This window comes from Tachypleus tridentatus, chromosome 3 (genome assembly GCF_004210375.1).
Source record: "Tachypleus tridentatus isolate NWPU-2018 chromosome 3, ASM421037v1, whole genome shotgun sequence".
NCBI classification, from domain to species: domain Eukaryota; kingdom Metazoa; phylum Arthropoda; class Merostomata; order Xiphosura; family Limulidae; genus Tachypleus; species Tachypleus tridentatus.
The window spans coordinates 53,654,904-53,674,896 of NC_134827.1; the positions used below are offsets into that span (position 1 = coordinate 53,654,904).

A 19,993-nucleotide genomic window follows, 5' to 3' on the forward strand; every position below is an offset into this window, starting at 1 on the left:
CTAACATTAAATTAGGTGTATCTAGTGAATTAAGTAAATTCTCTTTGTCTAACATTAAATTAGGTGTATCTAGTGAATTAAGTAAATTCTCTATGTATAACCATAAACCAGGTGTATCCAGTGAATTACGTATATTCTCTTTGTAAAACCTTTAACCAGGTGTATCTAGTGAATTAAGTAAATTCTCTATGTGTAACCTTAAACCAGGTGTATCTAGTGAATTACGTAAATTCTCTTTGTAAAATTTTAAATCAGGTGTATTTAGTGAATTAAGTAAATTTTCTTTCTTTAACCTTAAACCACGTGTATCTAGTAAATAAAGTAAATTCTCATTCTTTTACCATAAACCAGGTGTATCTAGTGAATTAAATAAATTCTCTTTGTCTAACCTTAAACAAAATGTATCTAGTGAATTAAATAAATTCTCTTTGTCTAACCTTAAACCTTGTGTATCTTGTGAATTAAATAAATTCTTTTTGTCTAACCTTAAACTAGGTGTATCTCGTGAGTTAAGTAAATTTTCTTTGTTCAACTTTAAACCACGTGTCTCTAGTGAATTAAGTAAATTCTCTTTCTCTAACCTTAAATCAGGTGTATCTAGTGAATTAAATAAGTTCTCTTTCTCTAAAATTAAACCACGTGTATCTAGTGAATTAAATAAGTTCTCTTTCTTTAATCATAAACCAGATGTATCTATTGAATTAAATAAATTTTCTTTGTCTAACCTTAAACAAGGTGTATCTAGTGAATTATGCAAATTTTCTATGTATAACCTTAAACCACGTGTATTTAGTGAATTAAGTAAATTGTCTTTGTCTTACTTTAAACCAGGTGTATCTAGTGAATTATGTAAATTCTTTTTGTCTAACCTTAAATCACGTGTATCTAGTGAATTAAGTAAATTCTCTTTGTCTAACCTTGAACCACGTGTATCTAGTGAATTAAATAAATTGTCTTTGTCTAACCTTAAACCAGATGTTTCAAGTGAATTAAGTAAATTCTCTTAATCTAACCTTAAACCACGTGTATCTAGTGAATTAAGTAAATTCTTTTTCTTTAACCTTAAATCACGTGTATCTAGTGAATTAAGTAAATACTCTTTGTCTAACCTTAAACCAAGGGTATCTAGTGAATTAAGTAAATTCTCTATGTATAACCTTAAACCATGTGTATTTGGTGAAATAAGTAAATTCTCTTTATTTAACCTTAAACCACGTGTATCTATTGAATTAAGTAAATACTCTTTCTCTAACCTTGAACCACGTGTATCTAGTGAATTAAATAAATTGACTTTGTCTAACTTTGAACCAGGTGTATCTAGTGAATTATGTAAATTATCTTTGCCTAACCTTAAACCACGTGTATTTAGTGAATTAAGTAAATACTCTTTCTCTAACCTTAAACTACGTGTATGTAGTGAATTAAGTAAATTGTCTTTGTCTAACCTTAAACCAGGTGTATCTAGTGAATTAAATAAATTCTCTTAATCTAACCTTAAATTACGTGTATCTGGTGAATGAAGCAAATTCTCATTGTCTAACCTTAACCAACGTGTATCTAGTGAATTAAATAAATTCTCTTTGTCTAACCTTAAACAAGGTGTATCTAGGAAATTAAATAAATTATCTTTGTCTAACCTTAAACCTTGTGTATCTTGTCATTAAAATAAATTCTCTTTGTCTAACCTTAAACTAGGTGTATCTCGTGAATAAAGTAAATTCTCTTTGTTTAACCTTAAACCACGTGTATCTAGTAAATTAAGTAAATTATCTTTGTTTAACCTTAAACCAGGTGTATCTAGTGAATTAAATAATTTCTCTTTGTCTAACCTTAAACCACGTGTATTTAGTGAATTAAATAAATTCTTTTTGTCTAACCTTAAACCAGGTGTATCTAGTGAATTACGTAAATTCTCTATGTATAACCTTAAACCAGGTGTATCTAGTGAATTACATAAATTCTATTTCTAAAACCTTAAACCAGATGTATCTAGTGAAGTACGTAAATTCTCTTTGTCTAACCTTAAACCACGTTTATTTAGTGAATTAAATAAATTCTCTTTGTTTAACCTTAAACCACATGTATCTAGCGAATTAAGTAAATTTTCTTTGTTTAATTTTAAACCACGTGTATCTGGTGAATTAAGTAAATTTTCTTTGCCTAATTTTAAACCAGGTGTATCTAGTGAATTAATTAAATTCTCTTTGTCTAACCTTAAACCACGTGTATCTAGTGAACTAAGTAAATTCTCTTTCTTAACATTAAACCAGGTGTATCTAGTGAATTAAGTAAAAACTCTTTGTCTAACCTTAAACCACGTTTATCTAGTGAATTAAGTAAATTCTATATGTATAACCTTAAACCAGGTGTATCCAGTGAATTAAGTAAATTTTCTTTGTCTATCCTTAAACCAAATGTATCTAGTGAATTAAGTAAATTCTCTTTGTCTATCCTTAAACCGCGTGTATTAAGTGAATTAAGTAAATTCTCTTTGTCTAACCTTAACCAACGTGTATATAGTGAATTAAATAAATTCTCTTTGTCTATCCTTAAACAAGGTGTATCTAGGGAATTAAATAAATTATCTTTGTCTAACCTTAAACGTTGTGTATCTTGTCAATTAAATAAATTCTCTTTGTCTAACCTTAAACTAGGTGTATCTCGTGAATAAAGTAAATTCTCTTTTTTTAACCTTAAACCACGTGTATCTAGTGAATTAAGTAAATTCTCTTTCTCTAACTTTAAACCACGTGTATCTAGTAAATTAAGTAAATTATCTTTGTTTAACCTTAAACCAGGTGTATCTAGTGAATTAAATAAATTCCCTTTGTCTAACCTTAAACCACGTGTATTTAGTGAATTAAATAAATTCTTTTTGTCTAACCTTAAACAGGTGTATCTAGTGAATTAAGAAAATTCTCTTTGTTTAACCTTAAACCACGTGTATCCAGTGAATTAAGTAAATTCTCTTTCTTTAACATTAAACCACGTGTACCTAGTGAATTAAGTAAATTCTCTTTGTCTAACCGTAAACCACGTTTATCTAGTGAATTAAGTAAATTCTCTTTGTATAACCTTAAACCAGGTGTATCTAGTGAATTAAGTAAATTCTCTTTGTATAACCTTAAACCAGGTGTATCTAGTGAATTACGTAAATTCTCTATGTATAACCTTAAACCAGGTGTATCTAGTGAATTACGTAAATTCTCTATGTATAACCTTAAACCAGGTGTATCTGATGAATTACGTAAACTCTCTTTCTAAAACCTTAAACCAGGTGTATCTAAAGAATTATGTAAATTCTCTTTGTCTAACCTTAAACCATGTTTATCCAGTGAATTAAGTAAATTCTCTATGTATAACCTTAAACCAGGTGTATCTAGTGAATTACGTAAATTCTCTATGTATAACCTTAAACCAGGTGTATCTAGTGAATTACGTAAATTCTATTTCTAAAACCTTAAACCAGGTGTATCTAGTGAATTACGTAAATTCTCTTTGTCTAACTTTCAGCCACGTGTATCTAGCGAATTAAGTAAATTCTTTTTGTTTAACCTTAAACCACGTGTATCTGGTGTATTAAGTAAATTCTTTTTGTTTAACCTTAAACCACGTGTATCTGGTGTATTAAGTAAATTTCCTTTCCCTAATTTTAAACCAGGTGTATCTAGTGAATTAAATAAATTCTCATATTTTAACCTTAAACCACATCTATCTTGTGAATTAAGTAAATTGTTTTGATCTAACCTTAAACTAGGTGTATCTAGTGAATTAAGTAAATTTTTTGTCTAACCTTAAACCAAATGTATGTAGTGAATTAAGTCAACTTTCTTTCTCTAACGTTTAACAAGGTGTATCTAGTGAATTAAATAAATTCTCTATGTATAACCTTAAACCACGTGTATCTAGTGAATTAAGTAAATTGTCTTTGTTTAACCTTAAACCACGTGTATCTAGTGAATTAAGTATATTCTCTTTCTCTAACTTTAAACCACGTGTATCTAGTAAATTAAGTAAATTATCTTTGTTTATCCTTAAACCAGGTGTATCTAGTGAATTACATAAATTCTATTTCTAAAACCTTAAACCAGATGTATCTAGTGAATTACGTAAATTCTCTTTGTCTAACCTTAAACCACGTGTATTTAGTGAATTAACTAAATTCTCTTTGTTTAACCTTAAACCACATGTATCTAGCGAATTAAGTAAATTATCTTTGTTTATCCTTAAACCAGGTGTATCTAGTGAATTAAATAATTTCTCTTTGTCTAACCTTAAACCACGTGTATTTAGTGAATTAAATAAATTCTTTTTGTCTAACCTTAAACCAGGTGTATCTAGTGAATTACGTAAATTCTCTATGTATAACCTTAAACCAGGTGTATCTAGTGAATTACATAAATTCTATTTCTAAAACCTTAAACCAGATGTATCTAGTGAATTACGTAAATTCTCTTTGTCTAACCTTAAACCACGTGTATTTGGTGAATTAAGTAAATTTTCTTTGCCTAATTTTAAAACAGGTGTATCTGGTGAATTAATTAAATTCTTTTTGTCTAACGTTAAACCACGTGTATCTAGTGAACTAAGTAAATTCTCTTTCTTAACCTTAAACCACGTTTATCTAGTGAATTAAGTAAATTCTATATGTATAACCTTAAACCAGGTGTATCCAGTGAATTAAGTAAATTTTCTTTGTCTGACCTTAAACCAAATGTATCTAGTGAATTAAGTAAATTCTCTTTGTCTATCCTTAAACCGCGTGTATTAAGTGAATTAAGTAAATTTTCTTTCTCTAACCTTAACCAACTTGTATCTAGTGAATTAAATAAATTCTCTTTGTCTAACCTTAAACAAGGTGTATCTAGGGAATTAAATAAATTCTCTTTGTCTAACCTTAAACTCGTGAATAAAGTAAATTCTGTTTTTTTAACCTTAAACCACGTGTATCTAGTGAATTAAGTAAATTCTCTTTCTCTAACTTTAAACCACGTGTATCTAGTGAATTAAATAAATTCTCTTTGTCTAACCTTAAACCACGTGTATTTAGTGAATTAAATAAATTCTTTTTGTCTAACCTTAAACCAGGTGTATCTAGTGAATTAAGTAAATTCTCTTTGTTTAACCTTAAACCACGTGTATCCTTAAGTAAATTCTCTTTATTTAACTAGTGAATTAAGTAAATTCTCTTTGTCTAACCGTAAACCACGTTTATCTAGTGAATTAAGTAAATTCTCTTTGTATAACCTTAAACCTGGTGTATCTATTGAATTAAGTAAATTCTCTTTGTATAACCTTAAACCAGGTGTATCTAGTGAATTACGTAAATTCTCTATGTATAATCTTAAACCAGGTGTATCTGATGAATTACGTAAACACTCTTTCTAAAACCTTAAACCAGGTGTATCTAAAGAATTATGTAAATTCTCTTTGTCTAACCTTAAACCATGTCTATCCAGTGAATTAAGTAAATTCTCTATGTATAACCTCAAACCAGGTGTATCTAGTGAATTACGTAAATTCTCTATGTATAACCTTAAACCAGGTGTATCTAGTGAATTACGTAAATTCTATTTCTAAAACCTTAAACCAGGTGTATCTAGTGAATTAAATAAATTCTCTTTGTTTAACCTTTAATCACGTGTATCTAGCGAATTAAGTAAATTCTCTTTGTTTAACCTTAAACCACGTGTATCTAGTGAATTAAGTAAATTCTCTTTGTTAACATTAAACCAGGTGTATCTAGTGAATTAAATAAATTCTCTTATTTTAACCTTAAACCACATCTATCTTGTGAATTAAGTAAATTCTTTTGATCTAACCTTAAACTAGGTGTATCTAGTGAATTAAGTAAATTTTTTGTCTAACCTTAAACGAAATGTATGTAGTGAATTAAGTCAACTTTTTTTGTCTAACGTTTAACAAGGTGTATCTAGTGAATTAAGTAAATTCTCTATGTATAACCTTAAACCACGTGTATCTAGTGAATTAAGTAAATTGTCTTTGTCTTACTTTAAACCAGGTGTATCTAGTGAATTATGTAAATTCTTTTTGTCTAACCTTAAATCACGTGTATCTAGTGAATTAAGTAAATTGTCTCCGTCTAACCTTAAACCAGGTGTATCTAGTGAATTAAGTAAATTGTCTCCGTCTAACCTTAAACCAGGTGTATCTAGTGAATTAAATACATTCTTTGTCTAACCTTAAACCACGTGTACCTTGTGAATTAAGTAAATTCTCTTTGTCTAATCTTGAACCACGTGTATCTAGTGAATTAAATAAATTGTCTTTGTCTAACCTTAAACCAGATGTTTCAAGTGAATTAAGTAAATTCTCTTAAACTAACCTTAAACCACGTGTATATGGTGAATTAAGTAAATTCTCTTTGTCTAACCTTAAATCAGGTGTATCTAGTAAATTATCTAAATTCTCTTTCTTTAACCTTAAACCACGTGTATCTAGTGAATTAAGTAAATTCTTTTTCTTTAACCTTAAATCACGCGTATCTAGTGAATTAAGTAAATACTCTTTGTCTAACCTTAAACCAGGTGTATCTAGTGAATTAAGTAAATTCTCTTTGTATAACCTTAAACCAGGTGTATCTAGTGAATTAAGTAAATTCTCTTTCTTTAACCTTAAACCACGTGTATCTAGTGAATTAAGTAAATTGACTTTGTCTAACTTTGAACCAGGTCTTTCTAGTGAATTATGTAAATTCTCTTTGTCTAACCTTAAACCAGGTCTTTCTAGTGAATTATGTAAATTCTCTTTGCCTAACCTTAAACCACGTGTATTTAGTGAATTAAGTAAATTCTTTTTCTTTAACCTTAAACCAGGTGTATCTAGTGAATTAAATAAATTCTCTTAATCTAACCTTAAACCACGTGTATCTGGTGAATGAAGCAAATACTCATTGTCTAACCTTAACTAACGTGTATCTAGTGAATTAAGTATATTCTCTTTCTCTAACTTTAAACCACGTGTATCTAGTAAATTAAGTAAATTATCTTTGTTTAACCTTAAACCAGGTGTATCTAGTGAATTAAATAATTTCTCTTTGTCTAACCTTAAACCACGTGTATTTAGTGAATTAAATAAATTCTTTTTGTCTAACCTTAAACAAGGTGTATCTAGTGAATTACGTAAATTCTCTATGTATAACCTTAAACCAGGTGTATCTAGTGAATTACATAAATTCTATTTCTAAAACCTTAAACCAGATGTATCTAGTGAATTACGTAAATTCTCTTTGTCTAACCTTAAACCACGTGTATCTGTTGAATTAAGTAAATTTTCTTTGCCTAATTTTAAACCAGGTGTATCTAGTGAATTAATTAAATTCTTTTTGTCTAACCTTAAACCACGTGTATCTAGTGAACTAAGTAAATTCTCTTTCTTAACATTAAAACAGGTGTATCTAGTGAATTAAGTAAATACTCTTTGTCTAACCTTAAACCACGTTTATCTAGTGAATTAAGTAAATTCTATATATATAACCTTAAACCAGGTGTATCCAGTGAATTAAGTAAATTTTCTTTGTCTGACCTTAAACCAAATGTATCTAGTGAATTAAGTAAATTCTCTTTGTCTATCCTTAAACCGCGTGTATTAAGTGAATTAAGTAAATTCTCTTTGTCTAACCTTAACCAACGTGTATCTAGTGAATTAAATAAATTCTCTTTGTCTAACTTTAAACAAGGTGTATCTAGGGAATTAAATAAATTATCTTTGTCTAACCTTAAACTAGGTGTATCTCGTGAATAAAGTAAATTCTCTTTTTTTAACCTTAAACCACGTGTATCTAGTGAATTAAGTAAATTCTCTTTCTCTAACTTTAAACCACGTGTATCTAGTAAATTAAGTAAATTATCTTTGTTTAACCTTAAACCAGGTGTATCTAGTGAATTAAATAAATTCCCTTTGTCTAACCTTAAACCACGTGTATTTAGTGAATTAAATAAATTCTTTTTGTCTAACCTTAAACCAGGTGTATCTAGTGAATTAAGAAAATTCTCTTTGTTTAACCTTAAACCACGTGTATCCAGTGAATTAAGTAAATTCTCTTTCTTTAACATTAAACCACGTATACCTAGTGAATTAAGTAAATTCTCTTTGTCTAACCGTAAACCACGTTTATCTAGTGAATTAAGTAAATTCTCTTTGTATAACCTTAAACCAGGTGTATCTAGTGAATTAAGTAAATTCTCTTTGTATAACCTTAAACCAGGTGTATCTAGTGAATTACGTAAATTCTCTATGTATAATCTTAAACCAGGTGTATCTGATGAATTACGTAAACTCTCTTTCTAAAACCTTAAACCAGGTGTATCTAAAGAATTATGTAAATTCTCTTTGTCTAACCTTAAACCATGTCTATCCAGTGAATTAAGTAAATTCTCTATGTATAACCTTAAACCAGGTGTATCTAGTGAATTACGTAAATTCTCTATGTATAACCTTAAACCAGGTGTATCTAGTGAATTACGTGAATTCTATTTCTAAAACCTTAAACCAGGTGTATCTAGTGAATTACGTAAATTCTCTTTGTCTAACTTTAAGCCACGTGTATCTAGTGAATTAAATAAATTCTCTTTGTTTAACCTTAAATCACGTGTATCTAGCGAATTAAGTAAATTCTCTTTGTTTAACCTTAAACCACGTGTATCTGGTGAATTAAGTAAATTTCCTTTGCCTAATTTTAAACCAGGTGTATCTAGTGAATTAAATAAATTCTCTTATTTTAACCTTAAACCACATCTATCTTGTGAATTAAGTAAATTCTTTTGATCTAACCTTAAACTAGGTGTATCTTGTGAATTAAGTAAATTTTTTTGTCTAACCTTAAACCAAATGTATGTAGTGAATTAAGTCAACTTTCTTTGTCTAACGTTTAACAAGGTGTATCTAGTGAATTAAGTAAATTCGCTATGTGTAACCTTAAACCAGGTGTATCTAGTGAATTACGTAAATTCTGTTTGTAAAATTTTAAACCAGGTGTGTTTAGTGAATTAAGTAAATTCTCTTTATTTAACCTTAAACCACGTGTTTCTAGTAAATTAAGTAAATTCTCTTTCTGTAACCCTAAACCAGGTGTATCTAGTGGATTAAATAAATTCTCTATGTCTAACCTTAAACAAGGTGTATCTAGTGAATTAAATAAATTTTCTTTGTCTAACCTTAAACCTTGTGTATCTTGTGAATTCAGTTAATTCTCTTTGCCTAACCTTAAACTACGTGTATCTCGTGAATAAAGAAAATTCTCTTAATCTTACCTTAAACCACGTGTAAATTGTGAATTAAGTAAATTCTCTTTCTCTAACTTTAAACCACGTGTATGTAGTAAATTAAGTAAATTATCTTTGTATAACCTTAAACCAGGTGTATCTAGTGAATTACGTAATATCTCTATGTATAACCTTAAACCAGGTGTATCTGATGAATTACATAAACTCTCTTTGTAAAACCTTAAACCAGATGTATCTAAAGAATTATGTAACTTCTCTTTGTCTAACATTAAATTAGGTGTATCTAGTGAATTAAGTAAATTCTCTATGTGTAACCTTAAACCAGGTGTATCTAGTGAATTACGTATATTCTATTTGTAAAACCTTTAACCAGGTGTATCTAGTGAATTAAGTAAATTCTCTATGTGTAACCTTAAACCAGGTGTATCTAGTGAATTACGTAAATTCTCTTTGTAAAATTTTAAACCAGGTGTATCTAGTGAATTATGTAAATTTTCTTTGCCTAACCTTAAACCAGGTGTATCTAGTGAATTAAATAAATTCTCTTTCTCTGACCTTAAACCATTTGTATCGAGTGAATTAAATACATTCTTTGTCTAACCTTACACCACGTGTACCTAGTGAATTAACTAAATTCTCTTTCTTTAACCATAAACCTTGTGTATCTTGTGAATTAAATAAATTCTCTTTGTCTAACCTTAAACTAGGTGTATCTCGTGAGTTAAGTAAATTCTCTTTGTTTAATCTTAAACCACGTGTATCTAGTGATTTAAGAAAATTTTCTTTCTTTAACCTTAAACCACGTGTATCCAGTGAATTAAGTAAATTCTCTTTCTTTAACCTTAAACCACGTGTACTTAGTGAATTAAGTAGATTCTCTTTGTCTAACCTTAAACCACGTGTATCTAGTGAATTAAGTAAATTCTCTTTGTCTAACCTTAACCAACGTGTATCTAGTGAATTAAATAAATTCTCTTTGTCTAACCTTAAACAAGGTGTATCTAGGGAATTAAATAAATTATCTTTGTCTAACCTTAAACCTTGTGTATCTTGTCAATTAAATAAATTCTCTTTGTCTAACCTTAAACCTTAAACCTTAAACCACGTGTAGGTGTATCTCTAACTTTAAACCACGTGTATCTAGTAAATTAAGTAAATTATCTTTGTTTAACCTTAAACCAGGTGTATCTAGTGAATTAAATAAATTCCCTTTGTCTAACCTTAAATTACGTGTATTTAGTGAATTAAATAAATTCTTTTTGTCTAACCTTAAACCAGGTGTATCTAGTGAATTAAGAAAATTTTCTTTGTTTAACCTTAAACCACGTGTATCCACTGAATTAAGTAAATTCTCTTTCTTTAACATCAAACCACGTATATCTAGTGAATTAAGTAAATTCTCTTTGTCTAACCGTAAACCACGTTTATCTAGTGAATTAAGTAAATTCTCTTTGTATAACCTTAAACCAGGTGTATCTACTAAATTAAGTAAATTCTCTTTGTATAACCTTAAACCAGGTGTATCTAGTGAATTACGTAAATTCTCTATGTATAATCTTAAACCATGTGTATCTGATGAATTACGTAAACTCTCTTTCTAAAACCTTAAACCAGGTGTATCTAAAGAATTATGTAAATTCTCTTTGTCTAACCTTAAACCATGTCTATCCAGTGAATTAAGTAAATTCTTTATGTATAACCTTAAACCAGGTGTATCTAGTGAATTACGTAAATTCTATTTCTAAAACCTTAAACCAGGTGTATCTAGTGAATTACGTAAATTCTCTCTGTCTAACTTTAAGCCACGTGTATCTAGTGAATTAAATAAATTCTCTTTGTTTAACCTTAAATCACGTGTATCTAGCGAATTAAGTAAATTCTCTTTGTTTAACCTTAAACCACGTGTATCTGGTGAATTAAGTAAATTTCCTTTGCCTAATTTTAAACCAGGTGTATCTAGTGAATTAAATAAATTCTCTTATTTTAACCTTAAACCACATCTATCTTGTGAATTAAGTAAATTCTTTTGATCTAACCTTAAACTAGGTGTATCTTGTGAATTAAGTAAATTTTTTTGTCTAACCTTAAACCAAATGTATGTAGTGAATTAAGTCAACTTTCTTTGTTTAACGTTTAACAAGGTGTATCTAGTGAAGTAAGTAAATTCGCTATGTGTAACCTTAAACCAGGTGTATCTAGTGAATTACGTAAATTCTCTTTGTAAAATTTTAAACCAGGTGTATTTAGTGAGTTAAGTAAATTCTCTTTATTTAACCTTAAACCACGTGTATCTAGTAAATTAAGTAAATTCTCTTTCTGTAACCCTAAACCAGGTGTATCTAGTGGATTAAATAAATTCTCTATGTCTAACCTTAAACAAGGTGTATCTAGTGAATTAAATAAAGTTTCTTTGTCTAACCTTAAACCTTGTGTATCTTGTGAATTCAGTAAATTCTCTTTGCCTAACCTTAAACTACGTGTATCTCGTGAATAAAGAAAATTCTCTTAATCTAACCTTAAACCACGTGTATCTTGTGAATTAAGTAAATTATCTTTGTATAACCTTAAACCAGGTGTATCTAGTGAATTACGTAAATTCTCTTTGTAAAATTTTAAACCAGGTGTATCTAGTGAATTGTGTAAATTTTCTTTGCCTAACCTTAAACCAGGTGTATCTAGTGAATTAAATAAATTCTCTTTCTCTGACCTTAAACCATTTGTATCGAGTGAATTAAATACATTCTTTGTCTAACCTTACACCACGTGTACCTAGTGAATTAAGTAAATTCTCTTTCTTTAACCATAAACCTTGTGTATCTTGTGAATTAAATAAATTCTCTTTGTCTAACCTTAAACTAGGTGTATCTCGTGAGTTAAATAAATTCTCTTTGTTTAATCTTAAACCACGTGTATCTAGTGATTTAAGAAAATTTTCTTTCTTTAACCTTAAACCACGTGTATCCAGTGAATTAAGTAAATTCTCTTTCTTTAACCTTAAACCACGTGTACTTAGTGAATTAAGTAGATTCTCTTTGTCTAACCTTAAACCATGTGTATCTAGTGAATTAAGTAAATTCTCTTTGTCTAACCTTAAACCACGTGTATCTTGTGAATTAAGTAAATTCTCTTTGTTAACCTTAAACCAGGTGTATGTAGTGAATTAAGTAAATACTCTTTGTCTAACCTTAAACCACGTTTATCTAGTGAATTAAGTATATTCTATATGTATAACTTTAAACCAGGTGTATCTGGTGAATTAAGTTAATTCTCTTTGTAAAACCTTAAACCACGTGTATCTAGTGAATTAAGTAAATTGTCTTTGTCTAACCTTAAACCTGGTGTATCTAGTGCATTAAATACATTTTGTCTAACCTTAAATCACGTGTATCTAGTGAATTAAGTAACTTGTCTTTGTCTAACCTAAAATCAGATCTATCCAGTGAATTAAGTAAATTCTCTTAATCTAACCTTAAGCCACGTGTATCTAGTAAATTAAGTAAACTCTCTTTCTGTATTCATAAACCAGGTGTATCTAGTGAATTAAATAAATTCTCTTTGTCTAACGTTAAACCTTGTGTATCTTGTGAATTCAATAAATTCTCTTTGTCTAACCTTAAACTACGTGTATCTAGTGAATTAAGTAAATTCTCTATGTATAACCATAAACCAGGTGTATCTAGTGAATTACGTATATTCTATTTGTAAAACCTTTAACCACGTGTATCTAGTGAATTACGTAAATTCTCTATGTATAACCTTAAACCAGGTGTATCTAGTGAATTACGTAAATTCTATTTCTAAAACCTTAAACCAGGTGTATCTAGTGAATTACGTAAATTCTCTTTGTCTAACTTTGAGCCACGTGTATCTAGTGAATTAAATAAATTCTCTTTGTTTAACCTTAAATCACGTGTATCTAGCGAATTAAGTAAATTCTCTTTGTTTAACCTTAAACCACATCTATCTTGTGAATTAAGTAAATTCTTTTGATCTAACCTTAAACTAGGTGTATCTAGTGAATTAAGTAAATTTTTTGTCCAACCTTAAACCAAATGTATGTAGTGAATTAAGTCAACTTTCTTCGTCTAACGTTTAACAAGGTGTATCTAGTGAATTAAGTAAATTCTCTATGTATAACCATAAACCAGGTGTATCCAGTGAATTACGTATATTCTCTTTGTAAAACCTTTAACCAGGTGTATCTAGTGGAGTAAGTAAATTCGCTATGTGTAACCTTAAACCAGGTGTATCTAGTGAATTACGTAAATTCTCTTTGTAAAATTTTAAACCACGTGTATCTAGTAAATTAAGTAAATTCTCTTTCTGTAACCCTAAACCACTGTATCTAGTGGATTAAATAAATTCTCTATGTCTAACCTTAAACAAGGTGTATCTAGTGAATTAAATAAATTTTCTTTGTCTAACCTTAAACCTTGTGTATCTTGTGAATTCAGTAAATTCTTCTTGCCTAACCTTAAACTATGTGTATTTCGTGAATAAAGAAAATTCTCTTAATCTAACCTTAAACCACGTGTATCTTGTGAATTAAGTAAATTCTCTTTCTCTAACTTTAAACCACGTGTATGTAGTAAATTAAGTAAATTAACTTTGTATAACCTTTCACCAGGTGTATCTAGTGAATTACGTAAATTCTCTATGTATAACCTTAAACCAGGTGTATCTGATGAATTACGTAAACTCTCTTTGTAAAACCTTAAACCAGATGTATCTAAAGAATTATGTAACTTCTTTTTGTCTAACATTAAATTAGGTGTATCTAGTGAATTAAGTAAATTCTCTATGTATAACCATAAACCAGGTGTATCTAGTGAATTACGTATATTCTATTTGTAAAACCTTTAACCAGGTGTATCTAGTGAATTAAGTAAATTCTCTATGTGTAACCTTAAACCAGGTGTATCTTGTGAATTACGTATATTCTATTTGTAAAACCTTTAACCAGGTGTATCTAGTGAATTAAGTAAATTCTCTATGTAACCTTAAACCAGGTGTATCTAGTGAAATACGTAAATTCTCTTTGTAAAATTTTAAACCAGGTGTATCTAGTGAATTATGTAAATTTTCTTTGCCTAACCTTAAACCAGGTGTATCTAGTGAATTAAATAAATTCTCTTTCTCTGACCTTAAACCATTTGTATCGAGTGAATTAAATACATTCTTTGTCTAACCTTACACCACGTGTACCTAGTGAATTAAGTAAATTCTCTTTCTTTAACCATAAACCTTGTGTATCTTGTGAATTAAATAAATTCTCTTTGTCTAACCTTAAACCACGTGTATCCAGTGAATTAAGTAAATTCTCATTCTTTAACCTTAAACCACGTGTACTTAGTGAATTAAGTAAATTCTCTTTGTCTAACCTTAAACCTCGTGTATCTAGTGAATTAAGTAAATTCTCTTTGTCTAACCTTAAACCTCGTGTATCTAGTGAATTAAGTAAATTCTCTTTGTCTAACCTTAAACCACGTGTATCTTGTGAATTAAGTAAATTCTCTTTGTTAACCTTAAACCAGGTGTATGTAGTGAATTAAGTAAATACTCTTTGTCTAACCTTAAACCACGTTTATCTAGTGAATTAAGTATATTCTATATGTATAACTTTAAACCAGGTGTATCTGGTGAATTACGTTAATTCTCTTTGTAAAACCATAAACCACGTGTATCTAGTGAATTAAGTAAATTGTCTTTGTCTAACCTTAAACCTGGTGTATCTAGTGAATTAAATAAATTCTATTTCTCTGACCTTAAACGAGGTGTATCGAGTGAATTAAATACATTTTGTCTAACCTTAAATCACGTGTATCTAGTGAATTAAGTAAATTGTCTTTGTCTAACCTAAAATCAGATATATCCAGTGAATTAAGTAAATTCTCTTAATCTAACCTTAAGCCACGTGTATCTAGTAAATTAAGTAAATTCTCTTTCTGTATTCATAAACCAGGTGTATCTAGTGAATTAAATAAATTCTCTATGTCTAACCTTAAACAAGGTGTATCTAGTGAAATAAGTAAATTCTCTATGTATAACCATAAACCAGGTGTATCTAGTGAATTACGTATATTCTATTTGTAAAACCTTTAACCAGGTGTATCTAGTGAATTAAGTAAATTCTCTATGTGTAACCTTAAACCAGGTGTATCTAGTGAATTACGTATATTCTATTTGTAAAACCTTTAACCAGGTGTATCTAGTGAATTACGTAAATTCTCTTTGTAAAATTTTAAACCAGGTGTATCTAGTGAATTAAGTAAATTCTCATTGTCTAACCTTAAACCACATGTATCTAGTAAATAAAGTAAATTCTCTTTCTTTAACCATAAACCAGGTGTATCTAGTGAATTAAATAAATTCTCTTTCTCTAACCTTAAACAAGGTGTATCTAGTGTATTAAATAAATTCTCTTTGTCTAATTTTAAACCTTGTGTATCTTGTGAATTAAATAAATTCTCTTTGTCTAACCTTAAACTAGGTGTATCTCGTGAGTTAAGTAAATTCTCTTTGTTTAATCTTAAACCACGTGTATCTAGTGATTTAAGAAAATTTTCTTTCTTTAACCTTAAACCACGTGTATCCAGTGAATTAAGTAAATTCTCTTTCTTTAACCTTAAACCACGTGTACCTAGTGAATTAAGTAAATTCTCTTTGTCTAACCTTAAACCACGTGTATCTAGTGAATTAAGTAAATTCTCTTTGTTAACCTTAAACCACGTTTATCTAGTGAATTAAGTAAATTCTATATGTATAACCTTAAACCAGGTGTATCTGGTGAATTACGTTAATTCTCTTTGTAAAACCTTAAACCAGGTTATCTAGTGAATTATCTAAATTCTCTTTGTCTAACCTTAAACTAAGGGTTTTCCAGTGAATTAAGTAAACTCTCTATATATAACCTTAAACCAGGTGTATCTAGTGAATTACGTAAATTCTTTTTCTTTAACCTTAAACCACGTGTATCTAGCGAATTAAGTACATTCTCTTTTTTTAACCTTAAACCACGTGTATCTAGCGAATTAAGTACATTCTCTTTGTTTAACCTTAAACCACGTGTATCTGGTGAATTAAGTAAATTTTCTTTGTCTAACCTTAAACCACGAGTGTCCAGTGAATTATGTAAATTCTCTTTGCCTAACCTTAAACCACGTGTATCTAGTGAATTAAGTAAATTGTCTTTGTCTAACCTTAAACCTGGTGTATCTAGTGAATTAAATAAATTCTATTTCTCTGACCTTAAACGAGGTGTATCGAGTGAATTAAATACATTTTGTCTAACCTTAAACCACGTGTACCTAGTGAATTAAGTAAATTCTCTTTGTCCAACCTTAAATCACGTGTATCTAGTGAATTAAGTAAATTGTCTTTGTCTAACCTTAAGCCACGTGTATCTAGTAAATTAAGTAAATTCTCTTTCTGTATTCATAAACCAGGTGTATCTAGTGAATTAAATAACTTCTCTATCTCTAACCTTAAACATGGTGTATCTAGTGAATTAAGTAAATTCTCTATGTATAACCATAAACCAGGTGTATCTAGTGAATTACGTATATTCTATTTGTAAAACCTTTAACCAGGTGTATCTAGTGAATTAAGTAAATTCTCTATGTGTAACCTTAAACCAGGTGTATCTAGTGAATTACGTATATTCTATTTGTAAAACATTTAACCAGGTGTATCTAGTGAATTAAGTAAATTCTCTATGTGTAACCTTAAACCAGGTGTATCTAGTGAATTACGTAAATTCTCTTTGTAAAATTTTAAACCAGGTGTATCTAGTGAATTAAATAAATTCTCTTTCTCTGACCTTAAACCACGTGTATCGAGTGAATTAAATGTATTCTTTATCTAACCTAACACCACGTGTACCTAGTGAATTAAGTAAATTCTCATTGTCTAACCTTAAACCACGTGTATCTAGTGAATTATGTAAATACTCTTTCTCTAACTTTGATCCAGGTGTATCTAGTGAATTATGTAAATTTTCTTTGCCTAACCTTAAACCAGGTGTATCTAGTGAATTAAATAAATTCTCTTTCTCTGACCTTAAACCAGGTGTATCGAGTGAATTAAATACATTCTTTGTCTAACCTAACACCACGTGTACCTAGTGAATTAAGTAAATTCTCATTGTCTAACCTTAAACCACGTTTATCTAGTGAATTATGTAAATACTCTTTCTCTAACTTTGAACCAAGTGTATCTAGTGAATTATGTAAATTTTCTTTGCCTAATTTTAAACCTTGTGTATCTTCTGAATTAAATAAATTCTCTTTGTCTGACCTTAAACTAGGTGTATCTCGTGAGTTAAGTAAATTCTCTTTGTTTAATCTTAAACCACGTGTATCTAGTGATTTAAGAAAATTTTCTTTCTTTAACTTTAAACCACGTGTATCCAGTGAATTAAGTAAATTCTCTTTCTTTAACCTTAAACCACGTGTACCTAGTGAATTAAGTAAATTCTTTTTGTCTAACCTTAAACCACGTGTATCTAGTGAATTAAGTAAATTCTCTTTGTTAACCTTAAACCACGTTTATCTAGTGAATTAAGTTAATTCTATATGTATAACTTTAAACCAGGTGTATCTGGTGAATTACGTTAATTTTCTTTGTAAAACCTTAAACCAGGTTATCTAGTGAATTATCTAAATTCTCTTTGTCTAACTTTAAACTAAGGGTTTTCCAGTGAATTAAGTAAATTCTCTATATATAACCTTAAACCAGGTGTATCTAGTGAATTACGTAAATTCTCTTTGTTTAACCTTAAACCACGTGTATCTAGCGAATTAAGTACATTCTCTTTGTTTAACCTTAAACCACGTGTATCTAGCGAATTAAGTACATTCTCTTTGTTTAACCTTAAACCACGTGTATCTGGTGAATTAAGTAAATTTTCTTTGTCTAACCTTAAACCACGTGTATCCAGTGAATTATGTAAATTCTCTTTGCCTAACCTTAAACCACGTGTATCTAGTGAATTAAGTAAATTGTCTTTGTCTAACCTTAAGCCACGTGTATCTAGTAAATTAAGTAAATTCTCTTTCTGTATTCATAAACCAGGTGTATCTAGTGAATTAAATAACTTCTCTATGTCTAACCTTGAACAAGGTGTATCTAGTGAATTAAGTAAATTCTCTATGTATAACCATAAACCAGGTGTATCTAGTGAGTTACGTATATTCTATTTGTAAAACCTTTAACCAGGTGTATCTAGTGAATTAAGTAAATTCTCTATGTGTAACCTTAAACCAGGTGTATCTAGTGTATTACGTATATTCTATTTGTAAAACATTTAACCAGGTGTATATAGTGAATTAAGTTAATTCTCTATGTGTAACCTTAAACCAGGTGTATCTAGTGAATTACGTAAATTCTCTTTGTAAAATTTTAAACCAGGTGTATCTAGTGAATTATGTAAATTTTCTTTGCTTAACCTTAAACCAGGTGTATCTAGTGAATTAAATAAATTATCTTTCTCTGACCTTAAACCATTTGTATCGAGTGAATTAAATACATTCTTTGTCTAACCTTACACCACGTGTACCTAGTGAATTAAGTAAATTCTCATTGTCTAACCTTAAACCACTTGTATCTAGTGAATTATGTAAATACTCTTTCTCTAACTTTGATCCAGGTGTATCTAGTGAATTATGTAAATTTTCTTTGCCTAACATTAAACCAGGTGTATCTAGTGAATTAAATAAATTCTCTTTCTCTGACCTTAAACCATTTGTATCGAGTGAATTAAATACATTCTTTGTCTAACCTTACACCACGTGTACCTAGTGAATTAAGTAAATTCTCATTGTCTAACCTTAAACCACGTGTATCTAGTAAATAAAGTAAATTCTCTTTCTTTAACCATAAACCAGGTGTATCTAGTGATTTAAATAAATTCTCTTTCTCTAATTTTAAACCTTGTGTATCTTGTGAATTAAATAAATTCTCTTTGTCTGACCTTAAACCAGGTGTATCGAGTGAATTAAATACATTCTTTGTCTAACCTTCAACCACGTGTTTTTAGTGAATTAAGTAAATTTTCTTTGTTTAACCTTAAACCACGTGTACCTTGTGAATTAAGTAAATTCTTTTTGTCTAACCTTAAACCACGTGTATCTAGTGAATTAAGTAAATTGTCTTTGTCTAAGAGACAAAAAGTTCTGCCACAACAAAAAACTAGAAAAACTAAGATGTAAACAACAGAAAAGACACCAAAACGACAAACCGTTGACTAACCTCATAATTAACAGATCCGACCGTCAATTAAACACAGACGAGAAACAACTACTTAACAAAGGACTCAACTTCGCAATAGCACCTAGGTACATTCCAACCATAGAAATCAAAACATGTTTAGAAGACCTAGCCAGGAGACTTGTGATACTTTCTACAGAGAAGAAAAACAAGGAAACAACCAAACACAACCAACAGAAAGAAGACAACTTAGATAATTTTATTGACATCCAACAGCTAAACTTCCGAGGTAAAATTAGAAATTTATATTTTACAGAAACACCTAAAAATAACATCTTAAACGATTTTTTCAAAGAATTTTCTCACAAAACTATCAACATAATTTCACAAAACAGAAAACTAAAAAACAACCTTACAAAAAGAGACATTAATTCCATTAAAAACCTAAAACAAGACAAAAACATAAAAATTCTAAAAGCAGATAAAGGTAACGCTATAGTCATAATGAACACGAATGAATACATCCAAAAAATGAATAACAT

At 29.2% G+C, this 19,993-nt stretch overlaps 1 protein-coding gene across 2 annotated transcripts in view; it reads left to right on the top strand.

The window, feature by feature from the left end:
• The window catches only part of PolE1 (DNA polymerase epsilon catalytic subunit 1), a 377,829-nt gene that overhangs the window by 104,187 nt on the left and 253,649 nt on the right, over nt 1–19,993 (top strand). The gene's annotated exons all lie outside the window — the stretch shown is intronic.